The sequence below is a fragment of the Lactuca serriola genome, chromosome 6 (assembly GCF_051521515.1).
Source record: "Lactuca serriola cultivar US96UC23 chromosome 6, Lser_US96UC23_V15, whole genome shotgun sequence".
NCBI classification, from domain to species: Eukaryota; Viridiplantae; Streptophyta; class Magnoliopsida; order Asterales; family Asteraceae; genus Lactuca; species Lactuca serriola.
Genome location: NC_136413.1, coordinates 156,199,267 through 156,222,107, shown reverse-complemented (window position 1 = coordinate 156,222,107; position 22,841 = coordinate 156,199,267). Strand labels below are relative to the sequence as shown.

Sequence of the window (22,841 nt, the reverse complement as noted above, 5' to 3'; positions counted from 1 at the left end):
TAGGTACTCGGCGAGTAGAGCTGTCATATTGTAAATTTTGCTTTTCTGCTTGATTTTCTGCCTCCTCCTTCTGTGATTCCTTGGATGCTTCAGTCTGAATAGGGGCCAGGGGAGTGATTATTTTCCCACTTCTTGTTGTGACTATGTTTATGTGCGCGCCTCGTGGGTTATTTTCGGTTTTGCTAGGAAGTTCGCCCGGTGACCTTTGGTTGATTTGTTGAGCAAGTTGCCCAAGCTGCGTTTCTATATTATGGATAGATGCTTGTTGGTTCTTTAGCATGGTCCTTGTTTCTTGAATTGTAGCATCATGATCACTATGTCTTTTTTCTGAAGCAGCTACAAATTTGGTGAGCATTTCTTCCAAGATTGGCTTTCTCTCTTGTACCGACTCCTCCTTTTGGTAGAAACCTCTCCCTTTTTGCCTGAATTTCTCCTCCTTGGCCTTCTTGTACTCTTCATAAGGGAGCCACTCTTTCTTTTGTTTGCGCCAGTCTTCATCATATCGGTCTCCACTTGAGTAACAAACTTGCACCTTCTTGTTCCCATTTTCATCTAAGTCGCAATCTCTAGTAAGATGAGGCCCATTGCAGCTTTCACAACCCACCCGAATAGCATGGATCGTTTGATCCATTTTATCCATCCTCCTATCCATGGTTTTTAGCATAGCCATGACCGCGGATAAGTCTTCAGTAGCTGCACATGCGGCTCCCCTAGTAACATCATTTCTAGGGTTGTGGTATTCTCTAGAGTGTTTAGAGAATTCTTCAATCAATTCCTTGATCACCGGGGGCGACTTCTTAGTGAGCGGGCCTTGCGAGTCTAGTAACTGCCTGGTTGTGACATTGACTCCATCATAGAAGATGGAGACTTGTTGCTGGCTGTTTAGGTCATGGTGTGGGCAGTTTCTTAGTAAGCTCTTGTACCTCTCCCAAGCTTCATATAGTGACTCCCCAGCTTGTTGTTCAAAGTTAGCAATGGCCTTCTTCAACTTGGCTATCTTGGAAGGAGGGCAAAAGTGATCAATGAATTCTTCCATCATCTTGGCCCATGTGGTGACTGATCCGGAGGGAAGTGACATGAGCCAGTCTTTTGCAGCACCTTTGAATGTCACTGGAAGCATGCGCAGTAACTGAGTCTCACGAGGCACATTTGGAACATTGAAGTAATCAACTACATCATTAACTTCATCCAAATGCTTGTAGGCATCTTCGTGGTCTTTTCCATAGAAAGGTATTTCTTTAAGTAAAGCTAGGATATGACCCTTGAGCTCAAAAGTAGCAGTCGCGGGAATTGCGGGTTGCACAAGTCCCGGGCCAGTGTCGTCGCGCATCCTCTTCTTCCATTCCCCCATGGGGATTTCTTCAATGTTAGCCATGGTAAGAGCTAACTCGTCGCCCGAATCGAAGTCGTGCCCGTATGTGGGTTCTTCTTTTTCCTCGGTATTGTACTCGGTGTCTTCGTTGATCAGGTCTTCGCTTGCTAAAGATGCGCTGGATGCTCCGGATTTGCTGCTCTTCTTCCTAAAAACAGTCTTCAAGTTATACAAAGGTGACTTCTTGGGTGTACTCGAGCTCTCCACATCCTTTCCTTTGTTCCTTTTCAATGCGGATTCGGGATCTTCAAACGGGGGTACCAGCGGGGTGTTTGATCCTCTGGTCATGAAAGTCCTAAAATAAACAAGATAAAAACGTAAAAAGAACAAAAAAATGCAACTAAAAAAAACAAAAATTAAATGTAAAATTCACTTGTACTCGCCGAGTAGGTGCGACTACACTCGGCGAGTATCAGTGTAATTTTGAAGAAATTCTAAACTGAATATTAAAACTAAAACAGATGCTAAAACTTAATTACTATCTACTAAGTTGCAATAAATTAACTTTGTGCCAGTAAACTCACACAAAGGATCGAAAAAAATTAGGGATTAGATTAATTATTTAGAACCGTTCCCCGACAACGGTGCCAAAAACTTGATGTGTGTGAAATGTACTTGTTTTATCCCTACTTTTAATTAATAAATTAGCACACAAAGGCAGTGAACATGTCTTTTAGTGGTATAGTTGGATAAGTAAGGTATCGAACTCAAGGAACGAAAAATTAAACTAATGACTAATTTTAACTAAACAAATAATAAGAGTAAAAGGTTTTTTTTCTCTAGTTTTGCAAGACTAGAAACTTAAACACACCACAAAAACACTTAATTAACTAAGTAACTAAAGAAAACAACTAATTCACCAAATTTGATAAAGATGTTTCCGTTTTAGGTTCAACCAATTCACTCCTATGGTTATTTTGAATTTATGATAGATTAATTGCTATTGGCTACCAACAATAGTGGTTAGGTTCATGTTCATTACTCCTAACCCTTAGACAATCAATTAATTCAAGCGGTGATCAAGTGTTTAAACTAATTAATTCTCTAGATTAATGATTTGGATTAAATAAGATTTGTAGTGGTTAATTAAATTGGTGGTTCAATTAACATCTTGTTTGTTGGTTTCTCAAACAAGCTCACACATTAATCTACCCATTATCTTGTTAATCTTAGTTTCATATTCATTATTCCTAAGCATATGATTAAGTGTTCACATAGACATATGAGGTTAACAACTAAGAGATGTTCATGCAGCTTAATTGTCTTCCAATTAACAGAAAATAGTTGTGATTAATGCATAAGGTTCTTTAACAAACATAATTTAATAAATCACCAATAAACAATCAATCAAAAACTAAGAATTAAACCATAGGAGTTACTTGGTATTCCCAAAACAGAAACAAAAACGTATTTAGTTCATAGTTGTAGTAAAAACAAACACAAAAACAAATTTAACTAAGCTAAACATACTTAATTCCTAAAGCTAAGTGGAATGATTAACCTAGTTGCTTTGATTCTTCAAGAGATTGAAGATTAGGGTTCCTCAGCTCCTCCAAGGGTTCTTCAATCGCAGATGAATCTCGAAAAATTCCAGAAAAGTATTCCCATCGGATAAAGGCTCGGTTTTTATAATTATCACAAAACAGGGTGTACTCGGCGAGTAACAGACCCAACTCGCCAAGTAGATCGTAGTTATCCGTCTCGTACCAGGAGTCTTGAATTATCTTCTGGAGTATTCTGATGGACTCGTCGAGTAAGCTCGTGTACTCACCGAGTAGGAAGGCTTTTGTCCCTCATTCTTTATTCTTTGGTCTCTAATTGCTTCCCCTTGTTCCCTTTCACTCCCAAGCATGTCTTTTGGACTGAAAACAAAATTTAAACAATATTAAGTACCTTTTGTCCACATTATACACATAAGTAGTTAAAAAAAATGTATGCTAAATTGTTAACTAATTATGCATATATCAGGCAACAGATTATCATGGGGCTAGGGACCCCATCGCTAGCAGCAGATGGTTGGCTAATGTTGCCAATGCATTCCGTACGAGCCGGTGTCCTGAGGGGGACAAGGTCAGACTCGCTTCCTGTCTTCTGAAGGACAGAGTGAGGGATTGGTGGGAGGAGATTGGTCATGCTTTGGGGGATGATGTCGCGTTGGACGCGATGACTGGGAGCGATTTCTCGGCCAGGTTCAGTGCGGAGTTTTCGCCAATTATTGAGGTGCAGCAGTTGGCACGAGAGTTTTAGGATTTGACGCAGACCACTGAGACTGTGGCAGAGATCACCGCCACGTTCAAGGAGAGGGCTCTTCTTGTACCGCAGTATGTCGCGGATGAGGAGATGAAGAAGGCCCGATAGCACGAGATGTTGAGGGCTGACATCAGGGAGTTCGTGAGCAGGTCCGGCTGTAAGACGTTGAAAGATATGATTTCTCGGGCCAGAGAGAGGGAAATTGATTTGGAGCAGATCAGGAAGAGGAAGCCGGATGAGGTGCAGGTATCCGCGAGTTCGGGCAAAAGGCCCAAGGGATTGGATTTGAGATCGAAGGATTATCAGGACCGCAACCGATACGGGAAGTGTGGCAGGGCGCACGGGGTGCATGCAGGGGTGGTAGCGGCGGTGAGTCTGGCTGTTTCAAGTGCGGCCGGACTGGTCATTTTAGCAGGGATTGTACTGTTATCACCACACAGGGATCCGACTTGATATGTTTTCACTGCAACCAGCGGGGCCACAAGAAGGCCCAGTGCCCTAGTTTGTTTTCTGCAGGACGGGTGATGGCACCTGCCCCTGCAACTTTGAGGATCACAGACGTCCATCAGGGCCGAGCAAAGGCGCCCGCGGTAGGAGGCAGGGCTTTTCAGATGACTTCCTTGGAGGCGCGAGCAGCATCGGACATTGCAGGTATGCGATTTCCGTTTTCAGTTCTTTTATTTGTGCATGATTATATTGTTATGGTTCTACATCATTATCGGTAGGAGTATTTTATTTTTGTACGGCTTGATCGTGATCGAGTTATATGCCATCTGCATACCTTGGATATTTGAATGGTAGTTAAGGGATGTGCTCTATTGGAGAAGGTTGCTTAGGATGCAGTAACTGTAGCATGCCTGGGAGGGACTTGGTATGTCTCGCTAAGTTCGGAGCCGTATAATTTTAGAAATGGACTGGTTAGATCCCTTGCTATGGTAAGCTTGGGGTTCCTCAGCAGGTTGATTATGGAATGGTAGCGAGGATTAGGATTTCTTTTCGAGCATTGAGCAGCAAGGGTTAAGTAGAATCGAAGTGGGGGAGAATCCTTCGAGCGTGTAAAGGTCAGAGCATGCAGATCCAAAACGAGTGCACGACCTCCGAGAAGGAAAAGAAGTGGTACAGTGTTTGATGAATTGAGGAGTTCAGGGTTGGGAGTTTAAGAAACTCCCTCTCAGTTAGTGCGTGTATTGGTGATGGTTAGTATGTGGTTGGGAATTCAGGTTGGAGGATCGCCTGTAGGACTCGAGAGAGTCGGAATGAGGATCTTGAGAATTGATAGCATGGGGTGCTTTTGTATTAGCAGTCAGTGGTAGAAGTGTTGTAAGACTATGGGGCAGTCGTAGCATTCACTAGCAGTCAGTGGTAGAAAGTGTTGTAAGACTACGGGCAGCCGTAGCATTCACTAGCAGTCAGTGGTAGAGAGTGTTGTAAGACTACGGGGCAGCTGTAGCATTCACTAGCAATCAGTGATGGAAGGTGATGTAAGAATGCGGGTAAGCCGTAGCATTCCATGGTAGCTTCGTTAGTGGAGTCAGGGCGAGGCCCTTATCTCTTAGTGATCAGATAGAGATCAGGAATGGGTAGTGGATGAGAATGATAGGGAGTTTGCCTGTATAGCCTTAGAGAGGTGAGATCTTGGGAGAGGCCGCTCCAGGATATAGTTGGGTGAGACCCGTGGGCAAGGCCCGTAAGAGAGTAGCAGTATAGGTGAGACCTGAGAGTAGGGTTGCTCAGTAGTATGGTTGGGTGAGACTCGTGGGCGAGGCCCGAGAGAGAGTGGTTAGACAAGTAGGACTAGAAGGATAGAGGCGGGTGAGACCCGTGGGCGAGGCCCGTGAGTTTTAGTAGCACAGGTGGGAACTGGTAGGGACCTTAGTGTCAAGATAGGGGATCGAGGATCCCAGGATTGTAGTGCCTGAATGACATGATAGATTGAGCAGTTATAGGTGGTCGAAGTTTCTTCGAAAGTCGTTGGGAGCAACTAGGAGTTGTGTTGGGTCTAGCGACCAGTGGGAGCCGGTAATCCAGATATTGATAGATTGGTAAGGACTAGGGTGGTCTCAGTTCATCCGGAAGGAAGACAAGGAATAGCAAAAATTTTCAGTCAGTAGCAGTGCGGGTAAGCAGGTCTATGGTGGAATTCAGTTAGTTGATCGTGGGGTGCTCGACACCAAATAATAGTAGGAAGAAATGCCCAGTGGATACTGGCGATAATGACCCGTTCAGGAGGTAGCGGGAGTGATGGATTTGGTGAAGATAGGATCTTCACAGTGACAAAGGAAATAGTTGGTTATGGAGCATTGCCTTGGGAAGGCAAGGAAATCGCGCAAGGAAAGAAGGGGTGAACCCTTATGGGTTCAGTGCAGTACTCGGAGAGTACCAGAAGGTTTGTCGGTTGAGTAAGTTGTGTTTTTAGAATGTTTAGGGTCAGGGTTGACCCAGGATTATTATCTGCAAGGATTAATGTTAGTCGAAATGACCGCGCGAAAGACCAACGAAGGTGGGCAGCTGGTGTTGGATCAATCAATAGAGTATTGGAAGCAGATCGCAGGCGGTTGGCCATAGCAAACTTCGAGGACGAAGTTTAGTTTAAGTGGGGGAGAGTTGTAACACCCAAAGTTAGGAAGGCCAAGAAAGGAAAGGAAACCCTAAGTTTAAGGAACGGCTCGTCGAGTCCAAGGAGGAACTCGGCGAGTCCGAGCGGGATCTGGGTCAAGGAGTAAGTGATCGACTCGGCGACTCGGCTAAGGAGACTCGGCGAGTCTGGTCTGAACGAGCAAAACCCTAAATCCGGGACTTGGAGCCTATTTGAGCGCCTCATTCTCTTCCCTAGGGTTCCTTTACTGCCTCCCTAACCCAGAACACCAAACCCTAGCCACCATATCCATTTTTGAGCTAATTATTGCCTTGAAGAGTGCATTAAAGCTTGGAGAAGGAATAAGGATCTTGGAGGTGCAAGAAGGGGCTATAGATCCGGGATTGGGAAGACATTTATGAACATTTGGAGGTAATAAACTAGTTCTTGGACTCTTTTGCACCTAGATCTATGTGTGAGTTTTGGGCATTCTTGGCATGTTAGTAACCATTTCGAGCTAGAAGTTCAGATCTGAGGTTGCTACCACAGGTCCATGCTTGTTTTGATCTAGAATCCCATAAAGTATCAGGTCTTGGTATGTTAGTGAAGCATGGTTGTCATAAACCCTAGTTTGGAGTGTTTTGAGCCTAGATCTCCATAACTACACGTAAAGTTTGCCACTTTACGTGAGGAATAGGCCTTGGAAGTATGGATCTATGTGTTGGAGCCCCTGTTTGGCTCGAAAAGCCACTGCATGGATTAAGAGCTGGAGTGACTCGGCAAGTCACATGGGTAGACTCGGCTAGTCGGATGAAGTTGGGCAGGAACTCAGCGAGTTGGAAGAACAACTCGGCGAGTCTGTTGAAGGTTGTCCTGGACTCGGGGAGTCTGTTCTTGGACTCGGCTAGTGAAGTCGCGAAACCCCAAACCCTTTGAGTTGAGACTTGAATCAATGAGTCGAGTGGAGACTCGATGAGTTGGACATGTCAGGACTCGGAAATCGGTAGACTCGGCGAGTCGAGTCGCGAGTGGAAGGACTCTGAGCTTATGAACTCGACGAGTCAGTAGGCAGACTCGGCGAGCAGGGTTGACCTGGGAGGTTGACTTTGACCAGGACTTTGACTTTGACCAGAGTTGGCTAAGTTGACTTTTGGGGGTCAGTTACACTAAGTGTTGCATTGATATTGGTAGCTCAGGGAGCTAGTGGAGCAGGAGTTCAGAGAGTTGTCAGGCAGCAACTAGAGGGATTATCAGCAAGTTCAGCAAGTGAAGGTGAGTTTCCGTTTTGTGTGAATGGGTCTACGGCCACAATGTCGACCCATGTAATTATGAGTAGAAACCTTGGGGGTTAGCCCTAGGCACAGTATGCTAGTATGATATTTAGGACGAGGTCCAATGATAGCGGGCGGGTACCCAAGGAATGGTTTATGTGATAGTTTATACTTGTTGTCTGTGTGATACTTGTATGTGCCTGGTAGGGAGGTGACTGAGGGCGATGTCCCGTATCTCATCAATAGCAGAGTGTGGATGGTGTTCCACATCTCATTAGCAACATATCAAGGGCGAGGCCCGAGTTAGGGAAAGAGTGAGTGTGGGCTGGGACCATATCTCAATATCAGTAGGAGCATGGACGGGGTTCCATGACTCATCAGTAGCAGGACAAGGGCGAGGCCCAGGATTGGCGAGGCCTAAGTGAAACAGATCTGTATCCGAGTGGGGCTCGAAGCCAGGTGGGGCTTGGAGCGACGAGGCCGTTGTAGCGGGCGAGACCCGAGGTAGGGGCGAGGCCCAGGATAGCGGGCGTGGCCCAGTATGTGCAGTATGTGGTTATGCATGGTATGTGGTAGGGTGGGGAACTCACTATGCTTTGTGCTTACGGTTTTCAGTTTTGGTTTCAGGTATTTCCGGTAGCGGAGGGAAGAGCTCGGGGTGATCGCATGGCACACACCATAGATTAGACAGCCCGGGAATGTTTTACTCTGATAACAAACATGTGTTTTGGAAATTAATACTCTGATTATATTTTGGATTGATGATTTTGCTTAAAGTAATGTTTTATTAAAAGAAATTTTTAGTCTTGAATTTTGGGACGTTACACTAGATGAGTATATACGCGAGCGAGATATTATCCGAGATATCTGAGGTGAGTCTTCTCACTATACTTTACCTTGAGTGGTAACTAGAGTTATGTGAAAGAGTATCTTGTATATTATATATGTGATGTTTTGCACTGCATTATGTCTATGTGATTTATGCTGTGTATCCCAGAGTTACAGAGTTAGGACCGGAAGGGCCACAGAGTTAGGACTAGAGGGTCCACAGAGTTAGGGCCCAAGGGCCAACAGAGTTATAGCCTCGAGTGGCTAAAATGTGTTATATGTGGTATTTTGGGGAACTCACTAAGCCATCATGCTTACAGTGTTATGTGTTATATGTTTCAGGTACTAGTAACGATCGCGGGAAGGCACCAGCATGATTCGTACACACACGTGGAGTTTTATATGTTTTGATCTTGGGATATGTTTTATGAATTGAGATGTGATACATTGAGATTTTTATAATAATTATGAATGGAAACGTGTTTTGAAAATGTGAAAAATTGTTTAAATTTTTACGGTGTTACAATATATACACACACAAACCCACAAATTACAGCCTCACCTAAGCTTAGGTACTAACCCTCTAAAATGTCATTTTAACTTAGTAAAAGTACCCAGCTTGGTTTTCACTTAGTAATATACCATCTACGATAACATTTCTTTCCTCTATTATTGTTTTACTATCCATGTTTTCTTTCCTCCATTGTCATTTATTACTTCATCCCAACGATCATTACTGTTTTTCACTATCACGAAGGTCGAATATAATCAATATTTTTGCTTGCTTATAAAAACTATTGCGTTGGTCCTAAATCTACATCTTCAAGTGTTAATCATGGATCCCATAATCACCATCTTTATATAGTAAAACAACCTATTTTCATGAAGATTAGTACCTAAGCTTACGTGGGGCTGTAATGTATATTCACTTTTCCCATATATATATATATATATATATATATATATATATATATATATATATATATATATATATATATATATATATATATATATATATATATAGAGAGAGAGAGAGAGAGAGAGAGAGAGAGAGAAAAAGAGAGAGCTAGGTTCAAGTATTCTAACTAATTATTATGTAGATTTAGGGATCAATGTAAGCCAAGCATTTCAAAACCTAAATATGGTAGATTTTTAATGTTATCTATTAATTAATTTTAGTAATCAAATCTATTTGTTCAATAATTATATATTTAAGGATGTTATTTTGACTATTATTCTGTAAGATTATGTATGGATCTATATTTGTATTACAATATTTGAATATATAAGGATTATGTTATATTTCAACTGAAGGTTCAAGAATGTTGTTATTATACAATAAGTTATTTCAATCAAAATATGTAATCTATCAGAATATATTCTTGCATTTTCATACAATATCATTTTAATAGAATTACATTCTAAAAGAATAAAATCGAGTAAAATTAAAAATTATGTTAGAATTAAAAATGAATTAATTAAAAAAATTAGAATTCAAAATTAAAAGAATCAATATCCCTTAAAATCAAAATTTTCATTAACTAAACGTATGTTTTCTAATTTAAATATGTGTCTCTTAATTTAAAGATAGATAAATTATTACTTAAAATAACTAAAACCATTAGTTTACATTCATCCCTACATTCACATAATAATTAATTAGAAAACCATAATCTAAGCCTATATATATATGCCAAACACTATCATATGTAATAGTAACACTTGGCCAAACACTTGGTATGTAATGTAATATTATTTATGATATACATTGGCCAATTGATATAGATATAATTATATAATATTATTTATGATATTTGTTGGCCAAACACTTGGTCATAAATAGTAACACGTGCACACGACTACAAAGACAAGTTACGATAGAATCTTTGCAATTTGCAAGCCAATCAATTTGTCATATGTAATAATAACACGTGCACACAACTACAAAAAACACACATTTTAAGTAGTTTGGAATTGTGCTGAACGCATTCCCGAAAGAGAAAACAGTGTGTTCTGAGGAATATAACATATTTTAATACATTCATAAGAGAATATTTGAACGTGACTTCGACAGATTAATGTTAATTTTACAATAAAGCTAATTACTAGGATGATCCGGTTATCAAAATTTAGTTTAGTTTAATCACGTCAACAATTTAGTTTAATCACCACAAAAACACGTTAATACAAATTGTTCTGTATAAATTTCACATAAGATTCATTTCCAAATAAGCTTTTGTGTTTTAGGGGAAATTCATCTATTAAGAAATTTCACATAAAATTCATTACGTGGACTTTACTTTAGGCAATATATAGTTATTTGTGATATTGATGTAATGGTAATTTTGGAGCATATTTAATTGTTTAATTTTTATAGCCTATTATTATTAATTTTTAATATTGATAGCTTATTATTATTAGATTTTAATATTGATTAATTATTATTATTAAATCATATGGTTTATTTCTTCTTTTATTTATCATTTTGTTTAAATTGGATAGTTAATATATTTTAATGTTTTTATACATTTAATCTCTTATCTTTTAATTATATTTTATTTTACTTTTAATTATTATTTTTTATTTATTTACCAATTAAATATTTAATTACATTTCATTGGTTAAATATAAATTTATTACAGTTATATAATATTTTCAAACATTTTTATAATTACGACGTGTTAAATTTTTTCGTATTAAGTTTTCTAAACAATATATTATAATATATTTCTTTTGAAACAAGCGTGTTGTAATGTTTTTAATTCTTTAAAATATAACATGTGTTTAAAATGAATAATTTTATGATTGGGTGTTATAGAACAATTTAGATAAATAAAAATAAATTAGTAAATTTTAAAAAAAAAAAAAAAAGTAGAAGAGAATAACTTTTGGCCATACCATTTAATTAGATGTTCTTTGAGTCATAGTATAAATTTAACATCGGAGATGTTCTTTATATGGATGGGTCATACCTACATGGTACATATTATTTTATTATCATATCATGTTTTATCTCTTCTCTTATTTATATATTTTTATCTTACAATTCATGGAAATTCATACATCCCAACCCATATAATTTATTATTTAAATATATATATATATATATATATATATATATATATATATATATATATATATATATATATATATATATATAATTCAACATCTGTTAATTTAAAACTAAAAGTAAAAATTGCATTTCATTAAATAAAAGGTAAACTATTATAAACGGTAAATAAAATGATAAAACGAAAATTAAAATTCAAAGTCAATAATAAAAATCCTAAAACGATAACTAAAAGTCTAAAATGAAATTTTATATCCCCTAACCGTAAAACTTTACAATTATCTGTTTCTTGGCAAACACAGAACTTCGATCAAATGGTCATGCAGTTTAGGATAGTATTGCATATTTTTTTCTCTTGTTTTTCATTGATCGCTCGTATCTCCTCCTTCAAGAATGTGATGTTCCTTTGCTATGTAACTTGCATGATGCATAATTTTTCGTCTTAATAACGTTTCTCTCATGTGCTTCTAGTTTTGTTTATATGTGTGAGGTTAATGATTTTGGTGACAAGGTTTATTATCTTAGGAGGTTGTGAGGATGTTAATGTTGCTTTCTTCCCTTTACGTTGCCTCCACAACAATGAGTCAATACATATCACTTCAGGCTCAACGTTGATTTCAGGTGGAAATTATACATCCAAAGAGATTATATACACGTTGGAATTAGATGTTTTGATCCTTTTACATGAAAGAGGAAGTATTGTCACTATATTTTTTTACGCTTAACCATTTCTCGTTGGATTTTAGAATATTTTGTGTTGCCTCATGCGTAAAAGCTTTTATTTTATAGAGCTTTCATACATACTCTATGTCAACATTGATCTGCCTCTAAATTACGGCTAGCTTGGTTATTCATCTTTTAGTTGGAGATACAATTGAATTTATTACATTTCTTTGCAGATCCTTTTATTTGAAGTTCATTTGGTGTCGTGTACGATCTGAACCTCATAGTTGCAACCTAGGTGTTCTAAAACTCGCTTCCAAAAAGCCTCTGATCTTTATTTATTTTTGCAAACCTTGTCTTCTGATGTATCGATACACGCCTTCTTCAACACAATTTCTTCTTTTTTGGTCTGTTCTTTTTTTTTTTCTTTTCGTTTGCTTTAATATTGTTCGGCTTAGGAATGGCTTCAGATTTTTCGCTTGAGTTTTTGTTTTGTATTTGATGGTTAGGATTCGGTTCGTCGCTAGATTTTTCGGATTTTAGGTATTGAGCATCAAGAAATTTCAAATCTTTGAAAATGGAATATTAGAATTAGGATCCTAGAAAAGACGGGGAAAGTGGGGTCGAAATTATAACTGATATTTTCTTGAGAAATCAAAATTGGTAGTATATATGTTTCACTGGTAGTTGGTTATATTAGGGTTGATATGGTTAGTATTGAGGGTACACTACAAACAAAATGACATCTAGTGGCACAAACTTCTAGTGACATTTTTTTGTGTGCCACTATATCATGTTTTTTGTGGTATTTTTTATGTCGCTACACCATATGTTTTCATCGGCACATTTTATATGCCACTAAAAAAACTTACATTTAATAATATATATCACTTATTTTATAATGGAAAAAAATTTAAATTCCTTTAAAAATTATATATATTATATCATAATTGGCTGTTATTAAATTTTAATAAAATCAAAATAAAAAATTTATTGGCACCTATAAACAAAATAATTTAAAATATCAATTTATTTTATAAAATATTGAATGCATTTTTTTAATTTGAAAATTCTTTTTATGCCACTGTATATTTAAAAGACCATTAATTGACGAGTATATTATATATTTTCATCATTTTTCGTTCTCTCATCTTAATCTCATATTTTCCTCTTTCCTACGCCTTTGCAAGTCCTAATATTTCAAAAGAGGAAAAACTCTAACTATGAAATCGATCACTAAATCGTCATTGGAAATCCCTCATAAATCTTCTCCTATTGTTGTTCTTCCTTATTCTCTCCCCCGTCCACTTTGTTGCATTGCTTCGCCCTGAGCCCCTGCTAGCCATGATCCACCCTACTCTCCCTGTTCTGCTATTCTGTGGCTAGTTATGTAGAGATAAAGGTATATATCACTTTGTACCAATTAGTTTAAATCCGTTTTATAGATTTTTATTCGGTTATAAGTTCTTTCATTCTAGACAAATTACTTTTTGATCATTATCTAATCAACACAAAATGGAGATGTTTTTTTTTATCACTCTTGGTGCAAGAACAATGTTGATCTGATTAGGCATTCTAAAAATAGTTTATTTTTCTATTTGCACCAATTTGAAAGTGAGTTGGAGGTTAAAAATAGACAAATTAGTTTACCAAGTACGTTATATCCTCTGTTTACCCGTCTCACTCCTCATTTCTGTCATTATTAATCAACAAATCATTTGTCCGAGAGAATAGTTTAGATTATGCTCACCTTAAGAACTCACAGTTTTAAATTTTATTATTAACCGATGCTAAAATCTGTTAACTAATGTGTGTGGATGAATTAGATTTCTTTTTGTATAAGAGACCAAGAATTACATGGATGCTTAATAACATTTGAGTAACATCCCATATTCACAACAAAAATAATATTTTTATTAAGGTAAAGTTTCCCAATTATTGATTCATCCTAAGAAAATGTTTAATTACATTATTTGAAAATCAGAGTATTATATTAAATGGAGAATCCTCAATGTTGTTGATGAGTGTGTACAATCCCTCCATCGCCTTCCCATAATCACTGATGATGCCTGAAACAATAAACAACGTGGTAAGGATAAAGCTTAGTGAGTTTCCCCCAACATAACCCATACAATAAACATACAAGCATGCATAAAGGCCCATAGCCTCCCGGTTAGAATGCCCAGGCCCGATCAGTCCTTAGATTGAAATGTCAACATGCAACGGGTCTAATCATCCATCAAGCTAATACTCAGGGTTTGTTGGCCCACTGCCCCAACCCAACCGCTCTTCCCTAGCCTTCATAGCTACGGCTTACAGCCGGCCCGCACTGGCTATCGTGACCTACAAGATAAAGCATGACCGCCTCAACCCACTACTACCATATGTTGACATATATACAATCAAGGATCAAGTATGAACATAATATAGGAAAACAACAATCATACAACCCACTATCTCCTACTAGTCCTCACACATCACATTTTCCCACTTCCAGCTAACCTCCATGAAATGCATAACCATAAGTAATCAGTGGTGAGATAGCTACCTGAATAGATGATTCTACTCTATAGCCACAACCAAACAAGGAACATGCAAGAAAGCCTAGATCAAGGGTTCTCAGGTTATCCTACATGACTACTTACAGCCCCTTGGGCACTCCACTAGATGATGACCAACAAGTACAGGATGTCATACTGATCTATAGATCACTTCCGCATAGCACCCTCCTATATACCAGGATACAGATCTGACATATCACTACAGTATAGCAACATAGTAAATGCCAGGATACAAATCTAATATGTCACTACAATACATCAACATCCTATATACTAGGATATAGATCTAATAGATTACTACAGTATAGCAACATACTAAATACCAACAATCCAAGGAATGCATAACCATATATACTAGAGGTGAGATAGACACCCGAACAGGTGATCCTACTCTAGAGCCACAACAAAACAAGGAACAAGCAAGCAAGCCTAAATCAAGAGTCCTCGGTTTATCCTACATGACTACATAGAGTCCCTAAGCCATCACTCTACTAATAGATAACCAAAAGTAGTGGGTCGATATTGGTGCCTTCGACCAATGGGTACAATGAGGCAAAACTCATCTGTTAGTCTGAATAGATTGTTGAACAGGACACTGCTCTGAATATCAGCCCTACCCTCCACCTATTCATTAAATAGTGACCAATCTCAAATACAAATCAAAATACCCAAAATACCCTTAGTTCAAAGTTTGTCAAATCCTGGTCAAATTCAAACTTGGTCAACACAGCTGAGTACGCCCAACGTACTTAGCTTGTACGCTTGGCGTGCACGAGTTTGACCAGAAACATGATTTCTAAACAAGAATGCCCGATGTTCCTCCGGAACGTCCAACGTTCACGACTAAGTCTTTTTATTTGTTATTAAGAGCTTAATCCTTAAGCTCTTTTGTCCATATTCCAGATCTAGTCTTAAAATAACGTCCTTAACAATAAAGTTTCCATCTTTATGGTCTTGCATGGCTATTAAATGCCCAAACACAAAACCCTAACTACTTAAGATACTAAGACGTTATAACTCATGCATGGAAGGAAACTAACAATCAATATTACATTTTTATGCTTAAGATGCTCCAAAATGTCTAAAAGGACATCTTATATGCATTAGAGTAATCCATACTCATAATACCAAGCTTATGGGACCAAAAGAACACTATTTCATGTCTTAAAAATGATCTAATCAAAGCTTGACCAAGTTCAAAGCTTTTTACCTCCAGATGATGTGATTCTAGATCCAAAGTGTTCCAATTCTTCAAGATGATCGTCTCTTCTTCCTTTCTCTTTCAAGGTCAATAAAACTCACACAAAATGGTCAAGAATGCTCTAAGATTGAGTAGGGTTTGCTTGGGGACGAAGGTGGGTTGGAAGTTGATGAATGAACGCATGTTTGGGACTTAAGGAAGTTTAAATACGATTCAAACCCTGAATATTAGGGTTTGGGATTCTGACACGAATGCTCAGAGTTTCTGGGGAGCGCCCATCGTTTGTGAGCTTTGCCCAATAATTACGAAAATGCTATTATAGACCAATTTTGCAATTAATTCTCATCCAAGGGTCAAAAGTGGAAATACCTAAATATCTAGATGTTACAGTTCTGCCCCATTTAAATTATATTTTGTCCTCAAAATCATCTCTCACTTCCAGTTCATGATGCAATCCCCCACAACGACCAACTGTCCGAAAATCTGGAGATTTAATCCGCCCAGGAGCTTCTCAGCTAAGCGTCGTCATGCTAATCTTGAAAGAACTAGTATGCTCAAGAGTCATATTAAAATGATATTGGTAAATAACAAATGATCCTAAGGGTCACACTAACAACAACTTAATATAATTGATTATTTATTAAAAATTGATTTTAATAAATATTCATAAACTCTTTTAAGAAATTGGGAAAATATTTATTTCAAGGAAATAATTATTTTACAATAAAAGTAACACATTATTTCATTATGTATGAATTAATAAGTCATGTACAACTTTTTGGACAAGTTGAGTCTTTTGTCTTTTACCTAAAGACAAAGTTTATATTTTATAAACATAGAGTTTATAAATTTTAAACACATTGTATTCTTTTAAGAGGCATGGCCGAAACTAGTGAAGACTGGTGTAGGTTATGGCCTTTTGTATTTGTTTAATGTAAAGAATACAAGCTAGATGAAACACACTCATGATATAGGGACATGCTTGCAAAAAGTTATAAAATCTAGTGCGTATTGACTTCACTTTATGACTATATAAAGAGTGCACTCTTGCAATCTTCTTCTTATACCATTCTTTGAAAAATTCGAGAGCATCTATTCCCTTCTCCATCTTCTCTCTAAAGTCTTTCACTTTGAAGATATAATTTTCTTCCATCCTCTCTTTAAGTCATAATCTTGTTTTGACTTAAAGCTTAAGAGTTGTAACTAGCATTACACCGAAGCTGGCACATTGTTGGTGTCTCAAGGGTTCCTCATCACTCCATCAACTTCCAAGCCTCCCCTAGAGGTCTATAAGTTCTTCAAAGGTTGTTATCACTTCTTCCTTCTATGGTTGTGTTATAAATCTTTATATTACTTGCAAGATAATCCTTGGTGGGTGATAAAATGTTTATGTAATTAATAAAACTCAAGTCTTCCATTTGCCATTATTTGTAGTTTTTGAAACTAAGTTTTAAATGAAACCCAAAAAATCTCCCACATAAGTGTACCACCACAATGAAAAGTAAATGGTCACATACTGAACTAGACCACAATCCTACTCGGTGCCGACAGCCAGCGTAACTATCCACTTTTAATACTTCGGCTTACCCCCGAACCACTAACCAACAACAACACTCAGTCTTCCAAGCCCCAACCAGACGATAACAGACAAGGAATCCCTCATCACATCTCTCAACCTGAGCTCCTATCACTCTAGGGTCTAAAGTACAAACATGACCTAAAGATGCTATCAAAACTAAAACTAACACGGATCGAAGCGAAATCCATCAGCCAACGCTATTCTTTACCCGAAATCAAAAGATTCAACAGTTGCATAGAAGTATTGAACTTGGACAAATACGACTGAGAACTAAACCTTAGAGCTAGGACTTTCTGCCATGAGGTTCCACTCTCCCCCACTTGAGATATGGTAGAATCTAACAACTTCACAATCCTTCGATACTCAGAATAACTTGAACTTTAGCACATGATTCCAACCATGAATATCCTTTTACACAGGAGAATCTGAACCCACACAAGATTGATAAATCCCATTACACAGACATCTGAGGAAAAAGGTAACTAATCCATGCATAATAAGAACTCAATTTAAACAAAGCTAAATAAGATAATTCCATTCAACTGATCATCCAAGATTACAATTGCACTTCGAACAAAAATAGAAATTACATATAAATACTATCACTGCAAGAATCAACCAAATAGAGGAACTGATAACTCAACCCTCGGTCTCTGGGAGTCCATCCGCTCCATGACAACCGTTGGGTAACTGCCAAGCTAGTGGTGTAGGGTCCAACACCTCACCAAAAACGAGAAAGAGACTATGAGCTCTGATGTTTCCCTCCTGGCCGCAATGGAAACAAAACCGCAAACTCTGCCTACAATCCCTACCGAAGTGAGCCACCTCCCTACAACTGCGACATAAAAACGATCGGTACCTCCCATCAATTGATCTTGAACCCGGGTCGGCAGACTTGACCTACTTGGCTGCCTGCTGGTACTATCCTAAAGCTGTTCCCTCGTCCTTCTGTTGAATCTCCAACTCAAGCTCCCTCCAACTAGCGCTTAATTGCATCTAAGTTAAGTTCCGGTACTTCTGCGCAATTACAAACTCTTGAATCTCCGTCTTGAGCATACTCAAGTATCATGACATATACGCCTGCTCTGAAGCGGCATACACAAGGAAGAAAAAAGCTCTCTTAGTAAATATCTTGGTAATCTCTGTCACTGACTCTGACATCTGCTTGAGCGATAGGTACTCCTGTTCTAGTCGTTACCTCTCCACACGAGGAACATACTCCGCTCGGAACATATCCAAAGACTTCTCTCAAGTCACCATGGCACGCTCTGCATGCAAAAATCTTTGGGTCACAAACTTCCATCAGTCCTTCTCTGTGACATCCTCATTTTCACGGCCAGAAAAGACCGATTTCGTTTATGCTTTGTTTGAAAATCAGAGTAACATTTTAAATAAAAGTGTTACGGAATTTGTCCCAAAACAAAATATGATAAAGATTTATCAAAAGCATTTTCATAGAAATGTATTTCATTAAAAGACTTGGGATGTCATGTTCGTACAGATCAAAAGCATAAACAGTACAATATAAGCCTTACTACATTATTTCATATCTACAGGCCTATATCTGTAATCCCTCGTCCAAACATCATATCTATGCTCAAGCGCCACTACCTGTAATACATAAAACTGAGTGGGTCAGGCTTGGGATCCTGGTGAGCACATAGGGTTTTCAACCCACAATAAATAAGTTTATTAATTTCATCAATCAATAATAACCCGATTACCTGTTCCCGTTATCCTCACTTTACGTCCCTAAACACCTATCATAAGGGACCTAGTCTAAGGATCATCATCGGGATGGACACTACTGCTAAGGGGATTCCTTAACAATATATGTCCTAAAGGCAACCATGTGGGGGATGGAGTACATCGGTGAACACATCGTTCACAAACACCTACAGGTTGCAAGCCTGCTAGTGTTCCACTGGACTGTCTAGAAGTGTACGTGGTCATCATCCATACTCCGCTAGATGACAGAATCAACAACATCAACATCGAGGCCTCTCACCATTTTATCACACATCACCTATTACATCTACCCATGTTTTACCCCAACATTTTCGTAGATATAAAATACATATACAGTTTAAATCATTAAAAACATGTATAACAATGTTCATCCAACATAGATAGCAAGTGTTCAGATAATATGCACACATAGCACGTAATTTATATAAAATACTTCATATCTATGTGTAAGCTGAAAGTAACTATGCACTCACCTGGTAAGGTGGTGACTCGGCACTCGGACAGCTCTTCGTTACTTCTTAAAACAATTTTTTCTTGACCAAAACCTAGTATTAATACCACTAGAGTTTAGTTTTAACGTTAATCCCGACTAATTAATAATCTAGCTATTATTACTATTATATAAGTATTAAATAACACTCAATATAACTTATAATAATAGCCCCAAGTAATTATTTAAAGGTCCTAATAATGTTACTATAATTAAATAAAAGCTATATTAAATATAGTATAGGCGTAACTCACTTACAGCGGGTTTTTATTAAAAACCGGGCTTCGCTGGAGCAACGTTTCAGAGCCGAAAGCTTTTCTTCTCGGAGCCGTCAGGCACTCCTGGGCTTTCTTCTCGTGATAGGGAGGTTCCCTAGACTTGGGAGGGGTTTAGGGAGGTTAGAGAGAAGTTAGAGAGAGAAAGAAAGGTTTGAAGGTGTGAGGAAATAATGAAGAGTACATCTCTTATTTATAGGAAGTGTATAGTAAAGTAGTCTCCAAGCTTCGTCCGTAACTTTTGCATACGAGCTCCGTTTTTGTCTGTCTTTTTACCATTGAGTTCCTATTAATGAGATCTTCAATTTTCATTTAGACCTCGTTAGCTAATTCTCATTCTATCTCGGATTTACAAAACTGTATCGAATTCGCCGCGCTTGAACAGTGAAGACTAAGCTTTGTCCATAACTTTCGCATACGAGCTCCGTTTTTGTCTGTCTTTTTACCTTTAAGTTCCTATTAATGAGATCTTCAACTCTCATGTAGAACTCATTGGCTAATTCTCATTCTATCTCGGATTTACAAAACTGTATCGAATTCGCCGCGCTCGAAAAATTAGGGACTAAGCTTCGTCCATATCTTTCGCATACGAGCTCTATTATCAATGTTGTTTATATCCACGCGTTGGTATTTACAAGTACTACAACTTTCATTTAGATCCCGTCGGCTAAAAATCGACCGATCTAAAATTCATATTTCGGGGTGTGCACTGCTATGCTAAATCTTAGAAAAATCATAACTTCCTCATACGAAGTCAGATTTGGGCGTTCTTTTTATCGATGTTCTTAGTTTAACATATTCTACGACTTTCATTTAGAGCGCTAAGGCTAAATCTCGCTCTATCGTAAATTCACTATTTACGCTTCCCGGTATCGTGCCGGTTCTGTCGCGAAACTTCGATGGGTCATAACTTCTTCGTTATAACTCGGATTTCGGCGTTCCTTATATCCCCGGAATCCTTGTTTCGACCACTACAACTTTATGTAGAGATATTGGGTTTATCTCAAACTTTAATTTTAACGCTTATTTTTATTTTTTATTAATTATAGATTTATAATTAAATAATAAGCACAATAACACACATAATTCACATAATACTCAAATATTTCATCTTTATTACTTCAAAAAGAGTTACAATAGTTGACCTAGAATATTACATTGACAAATATGTTTAGCCCTGAAACCCGGGCGTTAAAATTCTCTCCCCCTTAGGATGATTCCGTCCCGGAATCATGCATCAACAAACAGATGTGGATAGCGACTCATCATGTCATCCTCTGTTTCCCAAGTGAGATTCGGGCCATTCGAATGTTTCCATTGGACTAGCACTAAGTCGACCATCTTCGTCGTAACTTCTTAGTCTTATGGTCAACAATTGCCTCAGGCTCTTCGATCAGCCTTTTATTTTCATCCATCCTTAACTCTGAGTTTGGAACTATGTCGAGAACATCTCCCGCGAATTTCCTCAAATAACACACATGGAAGGTGTTATGAATACCATTGAGTTCTTCGAGCAATTCCAGCTTGTAAGTTTGGTTCCCAATCTTTTGAAGAACTTTGAACGGTCCAATAAACCTTGGACTCAATTTTCCTTGTTTCCCAAATCGTATAAGTCCCTTCCATGGTGAGACTTTTAGCAAAACCAAATCCCCAACTTCGAAGGTTATCGGTCGTATTTTCTTGTCAACAAAGCTCTTCTGACGATCCTGGGCTGCTAACTTCCTTTCCCCAATCACTTTTAACTTCTCACCAGTCTCATGGACTATCTCAGGGCCCATAAACTGCTTCTCTCCCACTTCACGCCAACAAGACGTCGTACGACACTTCTGTCCATATAAGGCTTGATAAAGTGCCATCTTGATGCTCGAGTGGAAACTGTTGTTGTAGGAATATTCTACCAGAGGTAAGTGCTTGTCCCAATTCCCTTGGAAATCGAGGGTACATGCTCTCAACATTTTTCCAGTGTTTGAATCGTTCTTTCGATCTGACCATCAGTCTGCGGATGGTAAGCAGTACTTAAACACAACTTTGTACCCAACTCCTCTTGTAGACTCCTCCAAAACCTTGATGTGAAACGACTATCACGATCTGATACAATTGTAAGAGGAACACCGTAAAGTCTTACAATTTCCTTTACGTAAGCATTTGCGAGCTTATCCATAGACCACTTCTCGTTGGCTACTATGAAGTGTGCACTCTTGGTGAAACGATCCACGGCCACCCAAATCATGTCGTGACCGCTCTTTGTCTTGGGTAGTTTGGTCACAAAATCCATGGTGATGTCTTCCCATTTACCCATGGGTACAGATAAAGGTTCTACACTCCCATACGGTTTTTGATGTTGTGCCTTAACCTTTGCACATGTTACGCACTCGGCCACATACTTCGTAACATCGAGCTTCATCGTCGGCCACCAATAGTGGGGTTTTAGGTCCTTATAAATTTTAGTGCTACCGGGATGAATTGAGTACATGGTCTTATGTGCTTCTTCCATCAGAAGGTCTCTTATTCCTCCCGTCTTAGGTACCCAAATTCGATCTTGGAATACCTTCAGTCCTCGACTGTTTGTTCCGAACACTAACGTTCTTCCCAAACGTTCTTCCTTTCGGTCATTCTTCTCTAAAGCTTCTTCCTGAGCTTTCCTAATACTTTCCACAATCGTCGAGACGAATTCAATTCTCAACGCTCTTGGCCTTTTCCTTTCAAGATTGACTTTCCGACTGAGAGCATCAGCAACAACATTTTCTTTACCTGGGTGGTAAAGTATCTCACAGTCGTAGTCCTTGAGTAGTTCTAGCCAGTGTCATTGCCTCATGTTTAATTCTTTCTAATTAAACAGATACTGGAGACTCTTATGATCAGTGAACAACTTGCACTTCATGCCGTAGAGGTAATGCCTCCATATCTTTAGAGCGAAAACTACCGCTGCCAACTCCAAATCGTGAGTGGGGTAGTTC

At 38.3% G+C, this 22,841-nt stretch overlaps 1 non-coding gene across 1 annotated transcript; it reads left to right on the top strand.

The window, feature by feature from the left end:
* Positions 1-884: 884 nt before the first annotated feature.
* LOC145060813 (small nucleolar RNA R71) lies at positions 885-991 on the top strand. Its single transcript, XR_013686996.1, has one exon. It is a non-coding gene; the product is annotated as a small nucleolar RNA R71 (small nucleolar RNA).
* The last annotated feature ends 21,850 nt before the right edge of the window (positions 992-22,841 follow it).